The sequence below is a fragment of the Patagioenas fasciata genome, chromosome 13 (genome assembly GCF_037038585.1).
Source record: "Patagioenas fasciata isolate bPatFas1 chromosome 13, bPatFas1.hap1, whole genome shotgun sequence".
Lineage (NCBI taxonomy): Eukaryota > Metazoa > Chordata > Aves > Columbiformes > Columbidae > Patagioenas > Patagioenas fasciata.
In genome coordinates, this window is record NC_092532.1 from 4,566,089 (window position 1) to 4,586,848 (window position 20,760).

The following is a 20,760-nucleotide window of genomic DNA, read 5'->3' on the forward strand; positions in this document are numbered from 1 at the left end:
ATTTTGGAATTTAGAGGAATATAAATGGCTGCTTTGAAGCTGCTTTTACAGATTTACATTTTAGTCCATTTTGAATGGATAAACAGACAAAAATATGTTTTGTAAAGGAACAATAAGATCTCCAGTTTAACACTTTCCATAGTTAGATAGCAAGAAATACCAGGAGCCACAGAAAGAATAATTTATATTCACTGTGTGGAACGCTTATGTTTCATTTCTGCTTATTACTTGAGCTGCTGAAAAGGACCTAATTTTCTAACCTTAACGACTTAACGTAAGGCAGGAGCCTTCTGCAAATGTACATTCCCACCATCATCTTTCCCACCCAGCTGCAAGGATGATCCAGAACAATCGAGGCACGATCAGTCAAGAGATTCACAAGGTTTATCAAAGGTTTTCTTTTTTTTCTTCTGACAGACACAGCTAACATTGCCAAAGCATCCATACACACTTCGAATTAAAAATGTGGAGAAAAGGGCTCTGAAAGGAAAATTAATTAGGAAGATTCATTCTCTAACGCTGCTTGCTGTCACTTCACTCCTAATGACTGAAGTGTTTTCATGGTTTTCTGCGTTCTCCCTCAGTGCTGTGTAATTTGATTTCCAAATCCCCTGAGCTTTGCCACAAACCTCCGGGGTGTCTCCGGGATGCAAAGGTCAGAGCTGGAGATGATGGGGATGGGGGATGCAGAGGATGAGTCTCAGAACCTCTTGCTTCAAACCCATCACTGTCACAGGATCCCAGGGCAGGGAAGCACACCGGACAATCTCCCAAAGGAAAATCAACCACAGTGGGAACTTCCTGAGGAAAAACCAACCCTGGTGGGTTCCTCTTAAAGATCCTAGAGTCACTGCCAGCAGAATCCAAGGGCGTTCCCTAAATTAAAGGAAGAAGACAGCTTTCCCAGAGATCTTCTGCACGGACATCAAACCGGCTTCCAGATTTCTTGAATAAAAATCCTACACCGGGAAGCCCAAACAAATTAACTTGCATGTTTGGCTGATGTATTTAGGGAAAGGCTCCGGTGCTGTGTTCCACCCACCCTCCAGAGACACCCTTCAGCGCCAGCTCCTCCACAGCCCCCAAATCCCCAATAAGGTGCTGCTGTGGTCTCGACACAACCGGTAACCAAGTGCCAGCCAACCTCTAGCTTAGGCTTCCCTAACAACCTTATTTTCTTTTTTATTGGTTAATTAACATAATCACTTAAGAACAACTGTAACAGCAGTCAGCGGAACAGGTGGTGTGACTAGTAAAAAGTCTATAAAGAGAAAAATCAATACCCCACCAGAGGTATGCAGAGGATGTACCTTTTAACATCGCAAATTCCCTTGTGGGGACCTAAATAATTCTCTGCCGCTTTTGCATGATGTGCTTCAGTTTTACCTTATTTGTTATTGTCTGTTTAATCGAGTCCTTCTGTAGTATAAGCGTGATCACCATTAAGCTAATCTCTGCACTAGACATGCATATATATAAACATTTGTGTGCCAAATTATTAAGGTTCTGTCTATAATGTTATGCTCCTATTCACTATCTATATTTTATGTCTTATGGATTTCTAAACATTTAAATTTATATCAGTGCTGTCACATATCTGCAAGCAGAGACAGTTTTATGAGCACTAAAAAAGCTGCAACACACAGCCACTAAATACTAATGACATAAATGGTATCCACTAATGGTCTCTATTTTTATTACAATACAAAACTTCGATATATTGCAATTACCACTGCTCTCAGACGGAACCATTCACACTGTATAATGCCAGCTTCCATCTCTATAGCGTAAAATGGCATTATTTGTTGTATATAGTTCAGCCCCGTACTGTAGATGTTGACTGAATGCTCAAGTCAGCAGTTGTAGCTAAAATTCACTCTATTTACAGAGTCTTACTGTTAACTAATACCCTAAGTTGTCAGATATGCCAATGCATTAGACATTTTTCAAAGCCTGCTGCACTAATAGCATGTAAGTGTAGCACGTCTTGTTGTACCTGTCAACAGCCCAGGAACTTTGCAAAGGTAAAGCATGTCAAAAAAAGGAAATTATCTTCCTATGCTTCTGTGTTAAAAAATCTTTAGTGAGTGATTTTTTGAAAATATCACAATACAAAAGCACAGTCAACAAAGCTTCCTCTCATGAAACTCAGTTCCTGTTTTACCTTTTTCATGTTATATTTGAAACTCTTCATTCACAATTAGAACAGTCTTTTTACTTCAGCTATCAAAGAGACAAAAACTTGCTCACAGGATTTCAGGACAGTGGAAACCTCAATATTGTCCATAAAACTGGATGGAAAAAAGCGTACTGCAAAATCCCTCATACGTGAACCAGGGAGCAGTGGAGTTAATCTCATTTCATCTATGCATTTTACTTGCCAGAAATTTTCACCAAAACAGGAGAGCTAAGGTTACCCCCTGAGCTCTGTCACGTCTGTTTATCTCACGTAAAACAAGCCCTAGTTATATCCCCTTTCAGTGACTTAGCTGAGAATAACCTCCGGAAGGCTGGAGTTCTGCCTGAACCAGGACACGTTTTCCTATTCCCATGCAGCTGGGCAGTCACTTACCCAAGGAAAACGCTGGAGACAAAGCAGGTGTCAGACTTGGTAGCGTTTTACATGCATTTGCTGACACAAGGCAGACAACACAAACGTGTACACAAAATATTTCCCTTTCCCATGTGAGAACAGCAAAAAACTAGAAGACAAAGTGTAATTATTGCAGAGTTACCAAATACTGCTTGTGCTTAAAAATACAACGCAAAGATCACCCTTAACTTTTAGCCTGGAAAGCCACTCCACCTGAAAGCAGGATTTTCTTTAAATGTTCTCACTCACACTGCATAAATCTAAACACACATCACTGACTATACAAGAATGAATGATGGAAAATATGTAGAATAATATCTAAACCTTACAACTGGGAACACCAGTATGGTATCACTTATTTTTTCATCTTCCTTTTTCTGCCAATAATCTTCAATATGACAAGTGCTTTCTAATGTCATCTGAAGCCACTTTGGTGTTCTAATATTTTGACTAAACAGATTTTATCTAGGATCCCAGTCAACTCTGTTCTACAATTAATAAAGTGTTCCAACTGAAAATTCAATGGCAGTTTAATTTCAGAATATGGGATTTCTCAGGAGAACAAATTCATTAGTTTATGTATTTGTACGAAAATACAGTTTTTCCAAATAAGTAAAATGTTCTGCCTCATTTTCTCAAGAAGAATTTAAAATAAAGGCTCACTTTTGCAATTCAAAATGTTGGTGTTTTTTCATTTTTAATCCTCTCCATACATCTCAAAACTCGAAACAAACCACACTGACTGACTTCACTAACAAAAAATGAAACATTTGAGTCCATGAGAAGCATTTAATTTTTTAATGATTTCCCCATTTTTCTTGAGGAAACTGCTGGGTCACTACAACCCATTTTGAGGAGTATTTTTGGACATTTGGAAATGCCATCTTTGACAACCTGTATCGTTCACTGCAATTCTTTCTCCTTACTTAACAATCACATTGTACCAAGGGAGAAAATGAGCTCTTTCAAATCCGAAGCATATCAACTTGAAAGAAAATGTTGAAGTTTGTAACGCCTGCAATAGAAAAATAGCAATAGGTCGCAGGTCTGCTAATTCCAAGCCAACAAGGGCCTGACTCATTTTGTCTGGTTTTATTTCCCTCTTTCTTTCTTTTATCCCTCCTAACTTGGGGTTCCCATTTTTGCCAGTATCACTCTCTGTACAGCAAAGCTCAATGTTATTCCCTCAGTGGACGGGATTTTGATGAGGTCCCTAATTTAGGAAAGTGGTTGCCCTGGAAATGCTGTAATATCAAAGAGAGTGAGACATCTGCAGAGGACAAGGCCAAGGTCTCCACACCAGAGTGTTCCCAGCTCCTCATCCAGGTGTCTCAGATACCCGAGTTATACGGTCTGAATCCAGCCCAGGATCTAAACTCTCCTCCCCTAAAAAATATCCATGAATGAGTTTTGTCAATAGAGTCATTTTGGCTGGAAGTGACCCTTTAAGATCACTGAGCCCAACCATAACCCACCCGTGGCACTGCCCCATGTCCTGAGAACCTCATGTCCGTCTGTCCAACCCTCCAGGGCTGGTGACTCCAGCACTGCCCTGGGCAGCCTGTTCCAATGCCCCACAGCCCTTTGGGGAAGAAATTGATCCCCAGATCCAACCTCAACCTCCCCTGGTGCAACTTGAGGCCGTTTCCTCTGCTCCTGGCGCTTGTTCCTGGGGAGCAGAGCCCGACCCCCCTGGCTCCAAGCTCCTTTCAGGCAGTTCAGAGATCAGAAGGTCTCCCCTCAGCTCCTGTTCTCCAGCTGAACACCCCAGCTCCCTCAGCCGCTCCCATCACACTTGTGCTCCAGCCCCTCACCAGCTCCGTTCCCTTCTCTCCACTCACTCCAGCACCTCAAGGCCTTTCTTGTGAGGTGATCCCATCACCCCTCTGGCCACCATTTTGAGCCCTGAGGTGATTTTGGTGCCCCTGGGGTCGCCATTTTGTGTTTTGAGGTGATTTTGGTGCCCCTGAGGCCGCCATTTTGAGCCCTGAGCTGAGGGGCCCAGAAGTGCCCCCAGGATTCGAAGTTTTTCCTCCCCAGGTCCCAGCACAGGTTCGGTCACTGCCCTGGGCCTGCTGGCCACCCCAGTGCTGGTCCCAGCCAGGATGCTGTGGCCTCTTGGCCACCTGGGCACACTCTGGCTCATGTTCAGCCACTGTCACCAACACCCCCAAGTCTTTTTCCTCCAGGTCAACATCCCCAGATCCTTTTCCACCAGAATAAGGCTATTTCAGCCTTAGAAGTGCCTGTTGGCACAGGGCACAGACACAGCCCCCAGCTACCAGCACAGCTGCCCCCAGAACCAGAATGACAGAGGATGGGACGTGCTTTCACACAGCAAAGTGTCCAGTGGGTTTCTGACCTCGCAGACTCACAGACCCATTTCCCACCCAGCTGCTGAAGTCTCTTCCACAGGAAAAGAAGACAGACAGGTCTACCTGGGTACACACAGGGAAATCTCTGCTGAAACAGTAAAAAACCCACGGAAAACAACAAGAGCCTTTCTGTGCACTCCAACGGGTGGCTGATCAAGCCCTAAACACAAAGCCTCTTGCCTCCATTACCTGTTTGGAATATGTGGCCATAGACAGTTTTACTTTCACATGTAAAGGCATTATTTTAAAAAGCACCCTGGGAAGGATGGTTGTCCAGATCTGCATTCCCTCCAAAGGCATTGGGGTGGAATATTTACACCTAAGGCAATGGTTTTTTAAGGTATTTCTTCTTATTATAACAATACAATGAAAGAGCTATAATATCTGGAAGGTTTAGACTTTTGTCTTGTAACCCTGCAGATGAATAGCTTCAACCTTTGAAAGAAATTGCAGCGTGAATGTCTGTTTTATTCCAGAGTTGTGTCTGAGCAGACTATTAGTAGAATACTGATAAATGCTACAATAACTATTCTTTTTCCTCCCCTTCTGCTTTTATGCCATTTCCAATACCTATTCTTCCCCTGGTGCTGTCAGCTGATGTCTGTCTCATAACTCTCAGGGTAACGGCATTAGAAGAAAAAGAAATTAAGTTCAAATAAAACTGCCAGGTAGAATTCAACATTATCAGATTATGGACCAAATTGTTTTCTGAAGCAGGCACATATATGCAGAGTTATACCACTAATGACCTACAAAGAACTTCTGCATTAAAATTTAATTACTATAATATTATTTAAGAGAAGGGAAAAGATACTAAAGCTGATTATTTTTCTTTTTCTAGTAGCTCTGCAATTTTTAATGGCAAGCAATAACTAACTTCATCTTTTGGGTGTACTTCCTGGGGACCGTGTTTGTAGCACCATACATTGCACCATGTTCACATGAAATCAACAGGTCTCATGACATCTTTGTAATACGTGCATATAGCTACTAGGACATTTAACGAGGCCTTTGCAAATGCCGCCAGGCATTCTTATGCACATAATTGCATTTGTACAATTTTCTTCTTTGCATTTGCTCTTGTGTAATAAATCTAAAATGATAAGGAGCTCCAATTGTTGGTCCTTAGAGTAAAAATAAATCAGTGAGATTACGGAGAAGAACATGAAATATAAAGACTACACAATAATTATTAAGAAATCCAAAAAGTAAATGAAAGCCATGCAAGTAAGAATAGGTGAGTACTTGATTATGATACCAACAGCTTTAAATTATCAGTACAGAGTTGTACTTGTGAAGCTGCTTTAACATATAACAGAAAAGTTATCTGTGCTGTAATTTATGTCACGTATCTTAAAATCACAGTCAGATACTTCACTGGGATTGCAGCAACTGCTATCGCCATCACAAACAACCAGCTCCTTAACTGGCTGTTTCAAGGAAGCCAAATAATGAAGTGCCATGGAGAACAAATACAGTGTTTGCTCCCCGCAGCAATGTCTTCACTGAGTTAGAGTAACAGCTTCATCCCAGGGAAGCTTATAAGGCTGTAACCGATGCTTCATTTGCTTTAAAAATGTCTGTTTTCTATAGGTCCCACACAATTAGGGTTAGAGCAAAAATAACACACGTAAAAGACACAACGAGAAATAAAAATCTTTTTTTCTCAGAAATACCCAAATAAATTTTGAAATATTAGAAACGTCTAGATATTCGTCCAATCTTAATGCAATCCAACACAGCAATATTTTGTCGAAAAGGCTCTAGCGTGGTTAGAAGTAACAGTTCTACTGAGTAATAAGCATTTCTCTTTTAAGATGATGGTGGTAAGTGCTGTTGAAACATGCAACTTAGGAACAGTTCACGTTTACCCATGGCTGGGAAGCTGTTGTGGTGCAGACAACCAATCTTATAAAGAAGCAGGCCAGGCAAGGAAAAGAAGAGAGTATGAGGCAATTTGAGTGTTCGGGAAAGCCGAGCGAGCTGTGGCTCTGTCAGCTGGAAGCCTGGACAAGAAGAGACATCAATGGAAACCCTGCATGACTGCCCACCAAAAAACATCTGACTTGTGGGGTTTTCAGCGCACTATCAACAAAAAACTAGACCCTATAAATGTATTATAACACTATCATGGGACTGAAAAATATTAGCAATGCTAATGGCTGAATGCCAGTGAACGCGAAAAGTGTAGGAAATTAGAGGGATGCAGTAGTCATGGTGAAGCAGATACCAAAAGATGAAAGAATATCTAAGTAGATCTGGGAAGGCAGACAAAATTGATAAATGGTACATGAAACAGGAGCTGACGGAAAAAGGGGACTGGCAGTTAAGATGCAGAAGAAACAAAAAGAAATTGAAACATTTATCAGGAGATTTACATAAAGTGATTTGTAAATATATCACAACATTTATAAAAGGCAAGGATTCCTCTTCAACTATTTTCTGTGTGTACTTATCTGTAGTTCTAGAGACCGTCAGTTTCAGAGATTACATCATACACGTATTAGTCTTTCAACATACCCAAACTTATTTTTTTACCTTTCCTGAACAACAACAGGTATGTTTATGTAATTTAGGCTGATTCACTGTAATTCCCAACCTTTGTCATCATATCAAATACCTTAAAGATACTGGGCATGCTTCCCATAGCACAACTATTTCAAAGAATGAACAAACTGTGAGGAAATAAACACCAGTATCTTTAACGATTACCCAAAGAGTCATCTAGAAATTGTGGTTTAAATGTTTTGGAAATGCGCTGTTTCTCTCCCAGACAGCACTTCTCACATCCCATGGCCGCTCACCTTGATTTCTGTTCCAGCAAAACCCAAAACATTTGATTCTTCTAAGTCAGCTGAGGGATTTTGCAGGAAGCATTTGTGGTATTAAGCTCAGCTCTGTTGAAAGCTGTTCTCCTGCCCTTTCCTAGGTGGAAAATGCCTAGCAAATGGCACTAAGTGAGAATACTGCTCTCCTTTAAGCTTGTGCACCAAAATGATCCCACCCACACATCCCAAACCCCGACTTCTCCTCTACAGTGGCTGAATCCAACAGTCACAGCCCGTACAGAAGCAAGAGAGCTCATGAGGGTGTTGAAATGCGAGCTCACACAGCGCTGCCACCAGATCCATCGTGTGAGCTGAGCAAAACCTCTGGTTCATTCCCTTATCCCATCTTACATTCATGTTGCAGAAATGGCATTTGAGTTTCTCCTCTCCCCATCTGCACCTTTAACGCTAGAGCCTAGGAGAACACAAAACCACTGAAGCTCCAAACTGAGAATCACAGAATCGTTTTGGTTGGAAGAGACCCTCAAGATCACGGAATCCAACCATAACCCACCCTGGCACTGCCCCATGTCCTGAGAACCTCATGTCTGTCTGTCCGACCCTGCAGGGATGGTGACTCCACCCTGGGCAGCCTGTTCCAGTGCTTCACACAGCCTTCCACAAATGAATTTTTCCTAATACCCAACCTGAGAGCCCACCAGACAGCATCTGGCTACTTCTTATATTCAGTCTTCCCAACCTGCGTTCACAGCAGTTAACAGGAGCTGAGCTGCTACAGCCAGCTTCACCTGCTGTCTTCTTCACTCCTTTCGTATTTACCTTAAATCCCAAATACCTGAGCCATCTAACTATGAGAAGGAATTAGATTTAAAGATGTCTGCACTATGAAGACTAAGAACTAGGGATTTCTTCGCACAGTTGTGCACTAAGCAGTAAGAAGCTGAACGAAACGCAATAGTAAAGCAGAGCTGAACTTCCAGACGCATCCCCTGCACTTGCTGTCTCTCCTAGTAACAGAGGCACTGCTTGAAACCATAAAACCCAACTAACTGGTATAAACTAACTTTACATAACCAGTTATGACCTAAACAAAGTTTGAACAGTACACAGCCTCTGGGTACCCTTGCCCCAGTAAGACATTTTGAGTTTAAATTTAGATTTTTATTGCCCTTGGAATGCTGAGATAAACTTTCAGTCCCACTGGTGCAACTCCAGGAAGAGACTATATTAAATTCTGCTGTTCGTGAAGGAATGTGCCTTCCTTCTATTCATTACCAGGCATGCAAGCCACGTAATAAAGCTGAGCTGGTTTTATTCCTATACAATGTGCACCTTATTATGGCTAGCGGAATTCTGCAGGAGCAGCTCCTATTATTAGCAGGTGGGATCACGCAAGACCTGAGAATGACACCAGGGATCTGTGGGGCTGAAAACACAGACCTGACACACATCAGCGCCCATCAGGGAACGGTCACACATTTTATTCTTCTCCTGGGATGGGTATCTTATCTCGAGCTTCCCTGCTTCCACAGAAGAACATTAAGAAGTAAAACACAAATGAATCAACTCATTAAGATGGCAATGTGAAAACACATAATTAAACATCTGAGTTTCGAAAAGCCAAACCTACAATTTGCTTATCTGACAAGAAAAGAGTCTTGAGTACCCTAACATTAGTAACATGCATTAGTCTTAGGTGCCTAGCATTTTACTAGCAAAAGATAAAAGGAGACATTGTTAAAGCCCAAGTAGAAGTAACGCCTCTCACCCAGGAGCAACCCCAGATACTAATGAAATTAAAAACCCACTGTTTGCTCCAAGGTTTCTTGGTCCCTTCCCAAACTGAGTCTGTCCTTGACTCAAAACAGTTCAGTTAACTGGCAAGAGGTAAAGAGCAGCCTTTCTTTTGAAAGTCCCAAGAAATACTCACCTACTGCATCACTGTTTGAGTCGTGTAACTGCAAGAAACTTATTTCAAATGTAGCAATCCAAACACTGCACAAGCCCAAGGCAGAAGGGTTAAGGTAACAGTTGTATTATGCAACGAAGAAGGGATTCCTGCACATGAGAACCAATGCAAATCATCATTTGCCTCAATGAACTCACAAAGCAACAGATTCCAATAACCTAAAAACAGCCTTCGGGGCAGAATAATGGTAACCATCCCTATGACAAAGAAACTAAACATGGCCTATCTCTTGATGCAACCTGTCATTACCTTACTCATGTTCTCTCATCAAAATCCTGTTCAGTTCTGCTTTTATTTCAAACACAAGGCCATGGGCCTTCAAGGCACTGTGCCCATGCCGGGAGATGGGGCACAAACGGTTCAATTCTGGGGAAAACAGACAGAGGTTCTCCAGCCCTGTCCCCTGCCAACAGCAGCTGCTGGGAAACGCAGTGTTAGGAGCAGAGCATGACAGATGCAGTGCTCCACTGCTACGGAAGGGAATCCCTATGGTTTTAATCGTGTTCATTATCGGGGAAGACAATTTGTGATCTAACCTCTAAAGCTTAAAGGAGAATCTGTTGTTCTGACTGATCATTTTTCCAGATTTGTATTTTGTGCGGTTTGTCGGTTGGTTTTTTGTTATTTAAAGACAAAGTGGAAGTTTGAAGAGAAAGCTGAGAGCTGGTTTATTTCTTAAACATCGTCTCAGCAATACAGTCAAATTGACAGTGCTTTTCTGATCGCCTTTACCCAGAGGAAAGTTTGTGATTATTTTCTCTCTGCATCCATCATAAACCAAAACTGCTTAACATTCCCTTCCTCTGCAGTTCCTAACCTATTCAACTAGAACTGGCTTAGATGGGTTTCTCTTTTGCTGGTTTGGGGGCTTCCTCCATCTTTAACTTCACTTTCAGATCCTTCCAAAGCTGTTTTTTTCCAGAACAGCCTGCGATTTGTGGTTCTGGTCCTGGTCCTTTCTCCTCTTCTACAGTATTTTGAAGTTTAATTTTATACCTTTTATGAGGCGTTTGATTTTATTATATATTTGTAACTCCTACTGCTGTCTTCTCTTTATGCTTTTATAGATATTGATAACATTACGAATTACATTATACAGTACAGAAATGAAGCTCGCTATAATTGAAACTCACTGCCGTTTTCTTCCAGTTTTTGCAAGGGGTTAAGACTCCCTATGAATTTATTTAAAAATCTCCTTTAATCCTCCTGCCGGAGTGATGTTTCCTTTCAGAAAAGGAGGACGCTGTACCAGCCAGAAGAAATGACATAGCATGAAGGAAAAGAGAAAAAAAAGTCCTGAGTCATGAAAGCGAAGAAGAAATACAAGTGAAACAGAATCGAGAGAGGATTAAACTCCACAAACTGAAGGGACAGAAAAGCAGGATGGAGCTCTAATTGAAAGGAAACTGAGGGCTGACTCCACATAAGGACCAGGGAGATGAAGGAGGGAGAACTTGAGCAAGGGAGAGCTGAACTAGAAGACACCTCTCACCTTTCAGCTCTCATCGTTATCCCTGTGTGCTGCTGGGACCCTCCTACAAACCTGCTCGGCCATGGGACACGCTGAGGCTGGGGAGCAAAGCGCCCGCACCAGGAGCTGCTCTCGGAGGGTGACGGGTGCAGCGATGGACCAGCACCCTCCTCCCACCGCGGGACGAACACCTGAGCTCCAAGGAACAGAAGTTGTCGGTTCTTGTTCCCACATCACCGAGCAAAGGGAAGATCCATACCCAAACTTTGCGAGTCGACACTTTTTGTGAGTCTGTCCTTCCTTTCTTTCCTGGTATTCTGGAAGCCTGATTGCTGTGGAGGCACAAAACCACTGCTACGAGCTTGAAAAGGGCACTATTTCCTGTAATTGTTGCCATCAAACTCACAATTGGATTAAAAAAACCCAAACCTATGATCTTTTAACATTTCATCCTTCTGAACTGGATGTTCGAAAGTAAATCCCTTTGAGCATCATGGCTGTACTTTAAAGACGAGTCCATATTTCCTATGGCTAATTGATATATTTTCTGCTAGTTGGAGAACAAAAAAAAAAAGGAAGAAATATCCTAAGGTATGACAAGTTTGCTGTATAGGTGATATATGATAGTAATTGACAGCCTAACAATAGGAGACTATAAAGATATCCTGAAATTATTTTCTTCTCTATTTCTTCCCTATCTGCTCTTCCTCCTCCATTTCTTCAGTGACCAGATTTGCCAGCGAGGCCATTTAATCCTCCAGGGCTAAAGAAAGTCTTCCTTGTCAAAGACACATAAAAACTGCAACTGGTCAAGGACAGAAAGCCCAAGAGGAGGAATTATCTCCTGACAGTGAGCTATGTTTTCTTATCTGTAGGAACAGAAGCAGCAGTATTCTGGAAGAAATAACATTGATTTAGCTAGAATGTAAGGAAGACCTCTTCTGTTTGATGTATGCTGCTTTCTGGACAAGGGTAGGACAACAGCCTGTATTCCCTGAACTGAATACCTCCCACTGTGTTTTCGCTATCATTTAGTGAGAAGTGGTTTATTTCCTGGTAACGTTAAACTCTGAACCATGAGAAACTTCGTGCTCAGCCATGAACGTGGATGGACGCTTATTTAAGGAGCTACCAACAGGGTGATTCTTCTGCACTCTTACAGCATGTGTAACTGGGAGAGGGAAGAGCCGCTGTCCTCTCTTGTACGGGTGATAAAATAAACCATGCCAGCCAAAGAAACAGGTACAATTTACCTCCTTGGTAAAACACACACAGAACAAACCTCAACTATTGCCTAAATTTACAATCCAGAGCCACTTTTTTTCACCATTTTTGTCACTGCACGTAACAACATAGCAGAATGCCAACCAGAGTCAAGACAGTAATGTTTAGTAAAGTAACTTGCTAGGCAAAGAAACAAACTTGCTAAGTTGGGCTTAAATGTAAATACAGAACAAATCTCCACATCTGTCTTCTTCACAAACACACAACATTTGCAATCTTGTCAAGATGCACCTTAAAAGTAGCCGACTGTTGCCTGTGATTCCTTCTAAAAGAATGTTCCAGTTTTTAAAAGGCCACTTTAATCTACTGGTTTAAATATGAAACAACCCTCTCACTTCTGTTATCTGGCCTGAAAGCGTACATGGCTTGTGAGCTGACGCTTAAGTGCTTTGAGAACGCGAAGCACCTTGTTGCTTTCAGCTGGATGAACGTTTTTCACATCAAGCACATTCTTAAGTGTTTTGCAAAACTGTCGGCTTCTCAACAGAATAACTATATTTATCGGTATCTGCCTGCACCATTTCCAATACTTCAGCCAGAATTAACATATTACCGGTTTCCAGCAGATTTCCTAATACTGTAGATCAACAGGGTTCTTCCAAACAAGAAAAAAAATTAAGTTAGAAAAGGAAAAGCACAGCATGAACAGCTTATAAAGGTAGTAGAGAAAACTGGAAAGGGCCACTAAAGGAAAGAATGATTTTAAGTGAACCTCAGATATGCCAGGAAGCAGATATACAAAGAGGCAGGCACCAAGCCAATTAACACAGTGAAGGGGTCTCCTGACTGGCAAGGCTGAAGTCCTGGGCTTTATGAGAAGAAAGATGACTAAAGCAGTTAAAACTGAAAAGCTGCATGACTTGGAGAGGAAAACTCAGCAGTTGAACAATTGCATCAGAAGGAAGGTACAAAAAATGTCTCAAGATAGAAAGGACTGGGCTTCTATAGCACATTACCGAGGTTGTGGGAAAGACATAAATGCTGTGGCGAAGGGTTTAAAAATCTACAAGCTGTCATGTGCGGCCAGACCTGGCCTTGCTTGCTCTGAAGTGCTTAATGCTTCCTACCGGGTAACAGCCCCCTTGCTTCCAGCTTGCACAAATACCTTCCTGCTGCACAGATGCAGAAAGAAGTGTCTTGCGTTCTTCCTCCGACCCGGGAAGGGACAAAGGGTTGATGCAACCGGGCCGCGGTGTAACGGGAGGGAAATTTCCATAACCTGCAGAGGGAAAGGGCTGAGCGAAGAGCGCTGTGTACAGCAGCCTTTGTGCAGGAGAGTTCATTAGACACCGGTGTAGACACAGGAACACACTGTGGTATGATGTGCTGTCACCATTAAGGTAGGATATGACAGCTATATTCGGAAACTATAAAATATATTCACACGATTTCAAATTAAGAGAATACATGTGAAGCCAAGCTGAATAGAGAGTCCTCCCTTCTTCGGATCATGCTGACATGAGCAGCACTCATCAGCCAGCTCCTAATTATATCAATTTAGAAACAACAGCCCAATGTTGTGTAATATTTGCAACACCATCCAACTTTGCCAAAAACACATTACAATAAGGGAAACATTAAAAACATGCCTAAACGTTAAACTAAAATAATCATTCTGCAGTTGATCCATAGTTATACAGGACTCATCTTCCCAGATAACCAAAGGGGTTTGGCTGCTTTACCAGCATGATTAGCAGAGCAGTGATGCCCAAACCTGCAGCTCTGGTCTACTTGGCCTGGAGAACCGGAGCACCAGTTTGCCCAGTTTCAGAGGAGCCAATAACACATTACACACCTGAAAAGACACAGAGATGTGTCAGAAACAAAAACTGGATTTCTGCCCTTGATATTGTGTTCTCCGCACTTTTGTAAGCACTTGTTTTGACTTAAAACAGCTCCAGACCAATCCAACTACTTCCTTTCCCATACAAGACAAGTACTGAAGTCTCCAGTACCATCTACACAACTGCTGGTAGACAGAGCAGAGATGGTTTCTTTATAAAACCATCTCCACTTTCAAGAGAAAATAGTGATGGATGTTATTCAGATGAATACCTTACTTGACATGTTATGTTTCAATGCTTTTAACTGGTTTTCTTCTTTTTTCTCATCTTTAATAAAATACAAATATTTAACGTAGGCAAATTTTGTCACAGAAATAGAACAGGTTATGCACCCAAAGCCCTACACTGATGGAACTTAACGTGAGAAGCACCAGATAACACTGCACAGCTCTGACCCTGTGACATTACAATTGTTTTCAAAAAACTATCCCAGACATCTTAATTTTTGGACAACTGCATCCTTCTCTGATGCATTTGCCACTGAAACTATTAAATACCTTCACAGTTATCCAGAAGTTTTGCATGATCTTGAAAACATGGCCAAAATAATTCAGTTCAGTTATGAAAGGCCACAGGACAGGAGAAAACAAAATGGGAGAAGAAGAAATATGGACATGTTCCTTACACACTTCTAGTTACTCAAATAATCCTTGCCTCATGCAAGGATATCTGCTGCTTGCAACGGCGGTAGCAGGACTGGGATGTATTTCTGTAACGACGCTGTTTCCCGGCTTCTGCCATAAGATCCCACAGGCAAAATAAGTTGCAAGAATTTGCACTGCAACACAGCTATGCAAATTTATGTCAGCAGAAAAATCTCATTTAACGACCTGCTGGAATTTAAAACCTTATCTTGAAAACTGAGCCCTGGCACCTCTGCTTTAACAATGAAAGATCCTCCTTTTCTCATTATAGAAAGCAGCTGATTTTTCTCTCAATGTATTTGTTCCAAAGCCTTTTCTAGTCAATGAAGTCTTTCCACCATGTATATTAGGAAAATAAATATGACTTTCACAGGTCAGAATGTTACGTTAAAGCAGCGCTTCAAGACTCAGTGATGTCTTAGCTCAGTCTCGGAAAACAATTTAATTCTGAGTTGGGTCAGACCTGCGCAATTCTTCATGTATGCGATAAGCTAAATGCAAAGCTGGTAAATTTATGTATATTAACGATGGTGAATTACTAGCAAGGCTCTCATTTAACTTAATCAAGCCACAAGAGAGACATGGGAATATCGCAGGCAACTCAGTGAAGATCTCTGCTCAATACATCACTGCAAGACGTTGGCCACAAGACAAACTGCATGGCTACCAGAATTTCTGTTGTGTATTTAATAACTGCTGAGCCTCAGCCCACTATTCTGGATAGAACTGGTCCTGCTATTGCAGAGGAGGCATTTCAAAACCAGAGGCTGCAATCCTCTGGGTTGTAAGAACAATCAACCCTTTGGAAAGGCTAAAATAGAGAGATTAATCACTCGGAAAGGAGACAACAAAGGAACAATAAAACCAGATTAAAAAGAGAGACATCAGAAGCTTCTCCTTCTTTACACCTCAACCAACATTGAGCTCTGTTGACAGCTGGGAAACACAAAACCAGGTAAAGGAATAATAAAAACACTGAGAAGGGGGTTATGGATCCATGCCAATCAATGACTTAGAACTGTGACTCAACATATGCCCAAGAATTTGCAGAGAATCAAAGCAGGAAGGAGGACTGACCCATGAAATTTCAAGTCTTGTAGACCAGATATTAACAATCATGAAATCAGGAATAGTACCACAGACACAGGAAAGGACAAAGTGCTGCTCCATTCGTTCAATGGAAATGGTGTTTATCAGGTCAGCAGATCGGGCAGTCTGATCAATCTGCGGTGTTTCACATGAAATTTTGAAGGAAATGACTGTTAAGAGTGAGCAATATGTTCATAATTTAAGAGTCAGAAATACAGCCGTGCTTTGGTGACAGCAACACCCAGAACAACTGTCGTACAATTAGTGGCTTGGGATTTTTATTAACAGAAAAGGCTCAACATTATGTTCATTTTCACTATGATATTTATCTTTTCAAAAGGGTTATTTGCTACTGACAAATTGGGAAACACTGTCAGTATATAAAAGCAGCTCAAGGAGGATGGCCGTGACTTGAATGACCCTGAAGCCCAAACCATCAAAAGCACATTAAAATTTATTAGCATGAAGTGCAACAATGAAACGAGAATTTCCACTATAAACTGGATGACTATTAATTGCAAACAGAGCAGGACTCCTCCTGTGATCCTCTAGCCCTTGAATGAGTGTTGTATAGACAAAAAAAAAAAACAAACACAGCCCTACTGCTGAATGTCTCTAGCAAGAAATTTTCAACACTTCTGATCGGAAATATAACTGAAGTTGATGCACCGATATTTCTTCCAACATATTGTGCACAACATGAATTACTAATATGAATGACAATTATTCACATCTTCTGGCTTCATTTTGCTCAAACTCTTTCAACATCTCTTCCTCGGGTCTTCTTTCTTCTGACAGCTTAGCAGAATTTTACTGTCTCCCCCAGCTAGAATTACTCTCCAAAATTCACCAGAAACGCACACAAGAGAAGGTATAAGGATAAGATCAAAATACGCATGACTTGCTACTCTACACTAGAATAAAAATTAAAAGGTCACTAATACCAAGAGTGCTGGGAGCAGTATTGTGCCAGGAAGACTCACGACCCTGAGTTCGTTTTTGTTAGTGATCTAGGCACACGAGGCAGGAGATCCTTCGGAATCTTTTGCAAGTCCAGAAGCCTGTGCAATGTCAAAACCACTCTCCAATAGCTCTCCAACTCCTTCCTAAAGGAAAATTCCCCAAACAGGGTTTTCTAGCATCCCAGACATGTCCTGAGTTCAGAACAGCGTCTGTTTCATCTTAGGAATCCTGTACTGTAAGAAACTAAATGTAACTGGTGAAACGTAAAATGGCTCATTACCCCATCTCCCCATCGCCACAGGTATAAAGCTGCAGATGGACAAATGGCATCATACTCCTCACATGTCCAACAGAAGGCTCGAAGGTGCCACAGGGGAGAGGGAGAAAGCTCTGCTCCAGATGTGCACAGCTGTTTACACTGGGATCAACACTGCTACCGACCAGGACGCCTGGAGCAGAGGCGCCCACTGCCCTGCACCCTGGGAACCCCACAGGTGCTAGTGGAAGCGGGGGGAAAAGCACCTAATTGGGGGACCCCCAGTGCAGACAACGCAGCTTCAAGCCCACGCTGCGTTTCCAGCGAGAGTGATGAGAGCAGAGAGAACCAATGCCCCAAGACACAGGAACTGATTCCTGCCAGCCGTGCCCCAGCCCTGTTCTCACAGAGTAAGGCAAACAGCTTGTTTCACTCTGCACAAAAGCACAAGGCCTCATTTCTTCCTGAGCAAGCAACAAGACAGACATTTTGGCAACTCAAGAGTATACTCCATGCTTCTCCCACCGACTCTGCCCGAGGGGAGGTAAGAAAATCAGCTCTGCCAGTCCCCCCTGCCCCTGGGATCTCTGCACTACAGGGGTTCCCACAGAATCTGCACCTTCCCCCTGGTGCTTCCAGCAAAAACACTCTGATCACTCCCCTCCCAAACCACCTTCCAATGTAAGCGGGCAGCCCCAGAGGTCACCCTCAGGGACACAGAGCACAGACGTGGCTCCACTGAGGTACACAAACTGCTCCCAACTTGCTCTGCCCTGGCCCCACAGCGCTGTCCCCTCCCTCCCCGCCTCCAAACCCCAGCTGCTGGCTGACCACGCAGCCCCGTCCGCTCCCTTACCTGCGCAGCCCTTCACCCCGCTCTGGCCAGGGCTCTGCAGCGCTCACCGGGCTCCATCTCCATCTGCTCCGAACGGCCTCTCCCAGAGAACTTATTGGGCTTCGAGCTGCACCTGGGGGGTGGAAGAGAAGAAATTATGTTTCACAATGTAGAGTGTGCGTTAAGTATCCCCAGCGCTCACTGCGTTCGACCTGCTCTTCTTTCGGACCAAACTCCTGATGGAGTTATTAATCTTTACATTCCATCATTTGTGCGGAAGCGAGTTGGTTTGAGTGTCTCTTTCCACCCCCTCACCCCCACACACACTGCCTAAAAACCCAACAATTAAAGACGTGGGTTTTTTTTCTTTAATTCCCCTACACTGAGTAATTATATTCACATTAGGAATCAATCAACTCTGGTCATTACCATTAGTGATATGCTCATAAACCAAACACTAGTCATGCTAATGAACCGAATGAGACATAATTTCTGGTTGTGTAAACCGATGCTCAACCCTAATCAGCACTAAATTCAGTCAGACATTACTTACATCAACCGAAAAACACATTAAACCCGCGGAAGGCGCAGGAGCTGCTCACGTCCGTGGGACGCGGGGACCCAGCGGGCTCGGCAGCTCCGCGGCTGCGGGGTCGGATCGGAGCCGCCGGCGGCGGGAGGGCCCCTCGGGGTCGGGGAGCGGGCGGGACAGGCCGCAGGCCCGGGTGCCCCGACCCGCCGGGCCGCGCCCCGCTGCCCTGAGCGCTTCCTGCCCAATGCTCATCGGTCGCGGCGTGGCCGCCGAGAAGAGCCAAAGGCGACCCCGCCGGTGCCTCAGCCGCCCCGCTACCCCGCGGGGGCTCCACGCAGCTCGGTCCCCCGTCCGGAGGCCGCGCTCGGCTCCGCCGCTCAACATGGCGGCTGCGGCCTGCGGGCCGGGGCGGCCTCAGGAGCGGGGTGAGCCCGTCCGAGGGCGGCCGGCCGGGCAGAGACGGCCCCGGCGCGCTTACCCGCTGCTGCACCCGGGCCCAGTTTCCTTCGGCTCGGTCGCCCCTCGGAGACCGTTCTCCTCCTGGAAAACGCCCGAGGCCCCGCGGCTGGCCAGGCCCGGCCCGGCACCGCGCCGTCGGGAAGATGGCGCCGCCTCAGCGGGCTCGTCTGAGCGCCCAGCGGGAGCCTGGCCCTGGGCGGCCCAGGGCCGAGCCGCGAGCGCTGAACCAGAATGGCCTCACACACGGGGCCAAAGCCCCGGCTACGCCCGGAGACGGCTGCACCCGGTCGGCCCGGGGCTGCCCTGCCCGCCCCGTCGGGGCAGCGCTGGCCCAGGGCGCTCCGCCGCGCACGGCCCAGCCCCGCTCCCCCGGCGGCTCCCGGCCCGCGGAGGCTCCGCATGAGCAGGTCCCTGCGGCTGCCGCCGTGCCCCCCAGCCAGACCTGGGGGCTCCTTCGCGGCCTTTCCCTCCCCGGGCCGGGCCCGCTCTCCTGACCGCGGCGGGAGACGGGGATGACAGAAAAGTGGGGGCTTTTTTAAACACAGCCCGTCCGCTGAAGTCAATCACCCGGCGGCAGCTCCCCCGCGGCTGCTCGGACGTTCTCCGGTTCCAGGCCCGCGGCTGGGGAATGTCCCGGCCGAGCGGGGGCGGGAGCAGCAGCGGCCCCGGGACGGGCCGCCCCCCGGGGCGCAGGCGGGGGTCCCGGCGCGGCGGCCGACCGAGCGCCACCGGGACTGCGGGGCGGCGGCGGCTTTACCTCCAAAGGCGAGGGTGCGGTGATGCTCTCCCCTCCGCGGGGGCTCCGGACGGCCCCGCCGCGCTGCTCCGCGCCCCGCGGTGCGCCCGTGGGCAGCGCCGCCCTCAGCCCGCGCTAATGCCCACGGCGGGAACGGGAAAGGCTTTTCCAGGCAGCCACGGCGGCGTTTTGTACCAGCCGCAGAGCGTTGATTTGCTGCGATTGGGAGTAATATAATTTCCAGCTGCACAATATTAATGAGACTCTCGCAACCAGGGGAAAACTTTCAGCGGAAGGTGGCGGGTTTATTAGCTTCGCGTTAAGGGAGAGGAGAGAGGAAAAAAAATTAGAAGGCAAGCATCAGCATCATCAGCCCCCGCACCTGCAGCGCTGGCCGGGGCAGCCCCGCAGCCCGGGCTCCAGGCGGGTGAGGGCGCGGAGCCAGCGCGCGTACTTTTGCAACCCTGTAATATGTGTTTCCCTCCTTTTTAATTTTGCTTTCCTCACTTTACTCCCTCGCCGCGTTCGGAGGAGGCAGCAGCGGCCTCGTTCGCCTTGTCCGTGCCCATCGCTCGTGGGTGAGCGTTGGCGGGCGGGTGCGGAGACCCGCGCTGCGCGGAGAGGGGCGCGCAGAGACGGGCAGGAAGCGCAGCGCGGTGCGGGAGCGGTGGAAGGCTTCGGGGGGAAGTAATAAAGTGTTTCATATTGAGAGAGGAGCGTGTAGCCCGGAGAATCCGATATGCAGGCTGTCGTGGGCAGGTGATAACTCCGAGTGAAAGCAGCCCGGCTGCCTCCCGGCATTAACCCTTCTTCAGAAATCTCAATTGTTACCTTGCACGGCTCCTGGCCAGCGGCCGCAGGTGCGGAGGCTCCCGAAGAGCTGCTGGCGGGGGGGTCGCTCCACGTCTTCCCCTCTGCTGC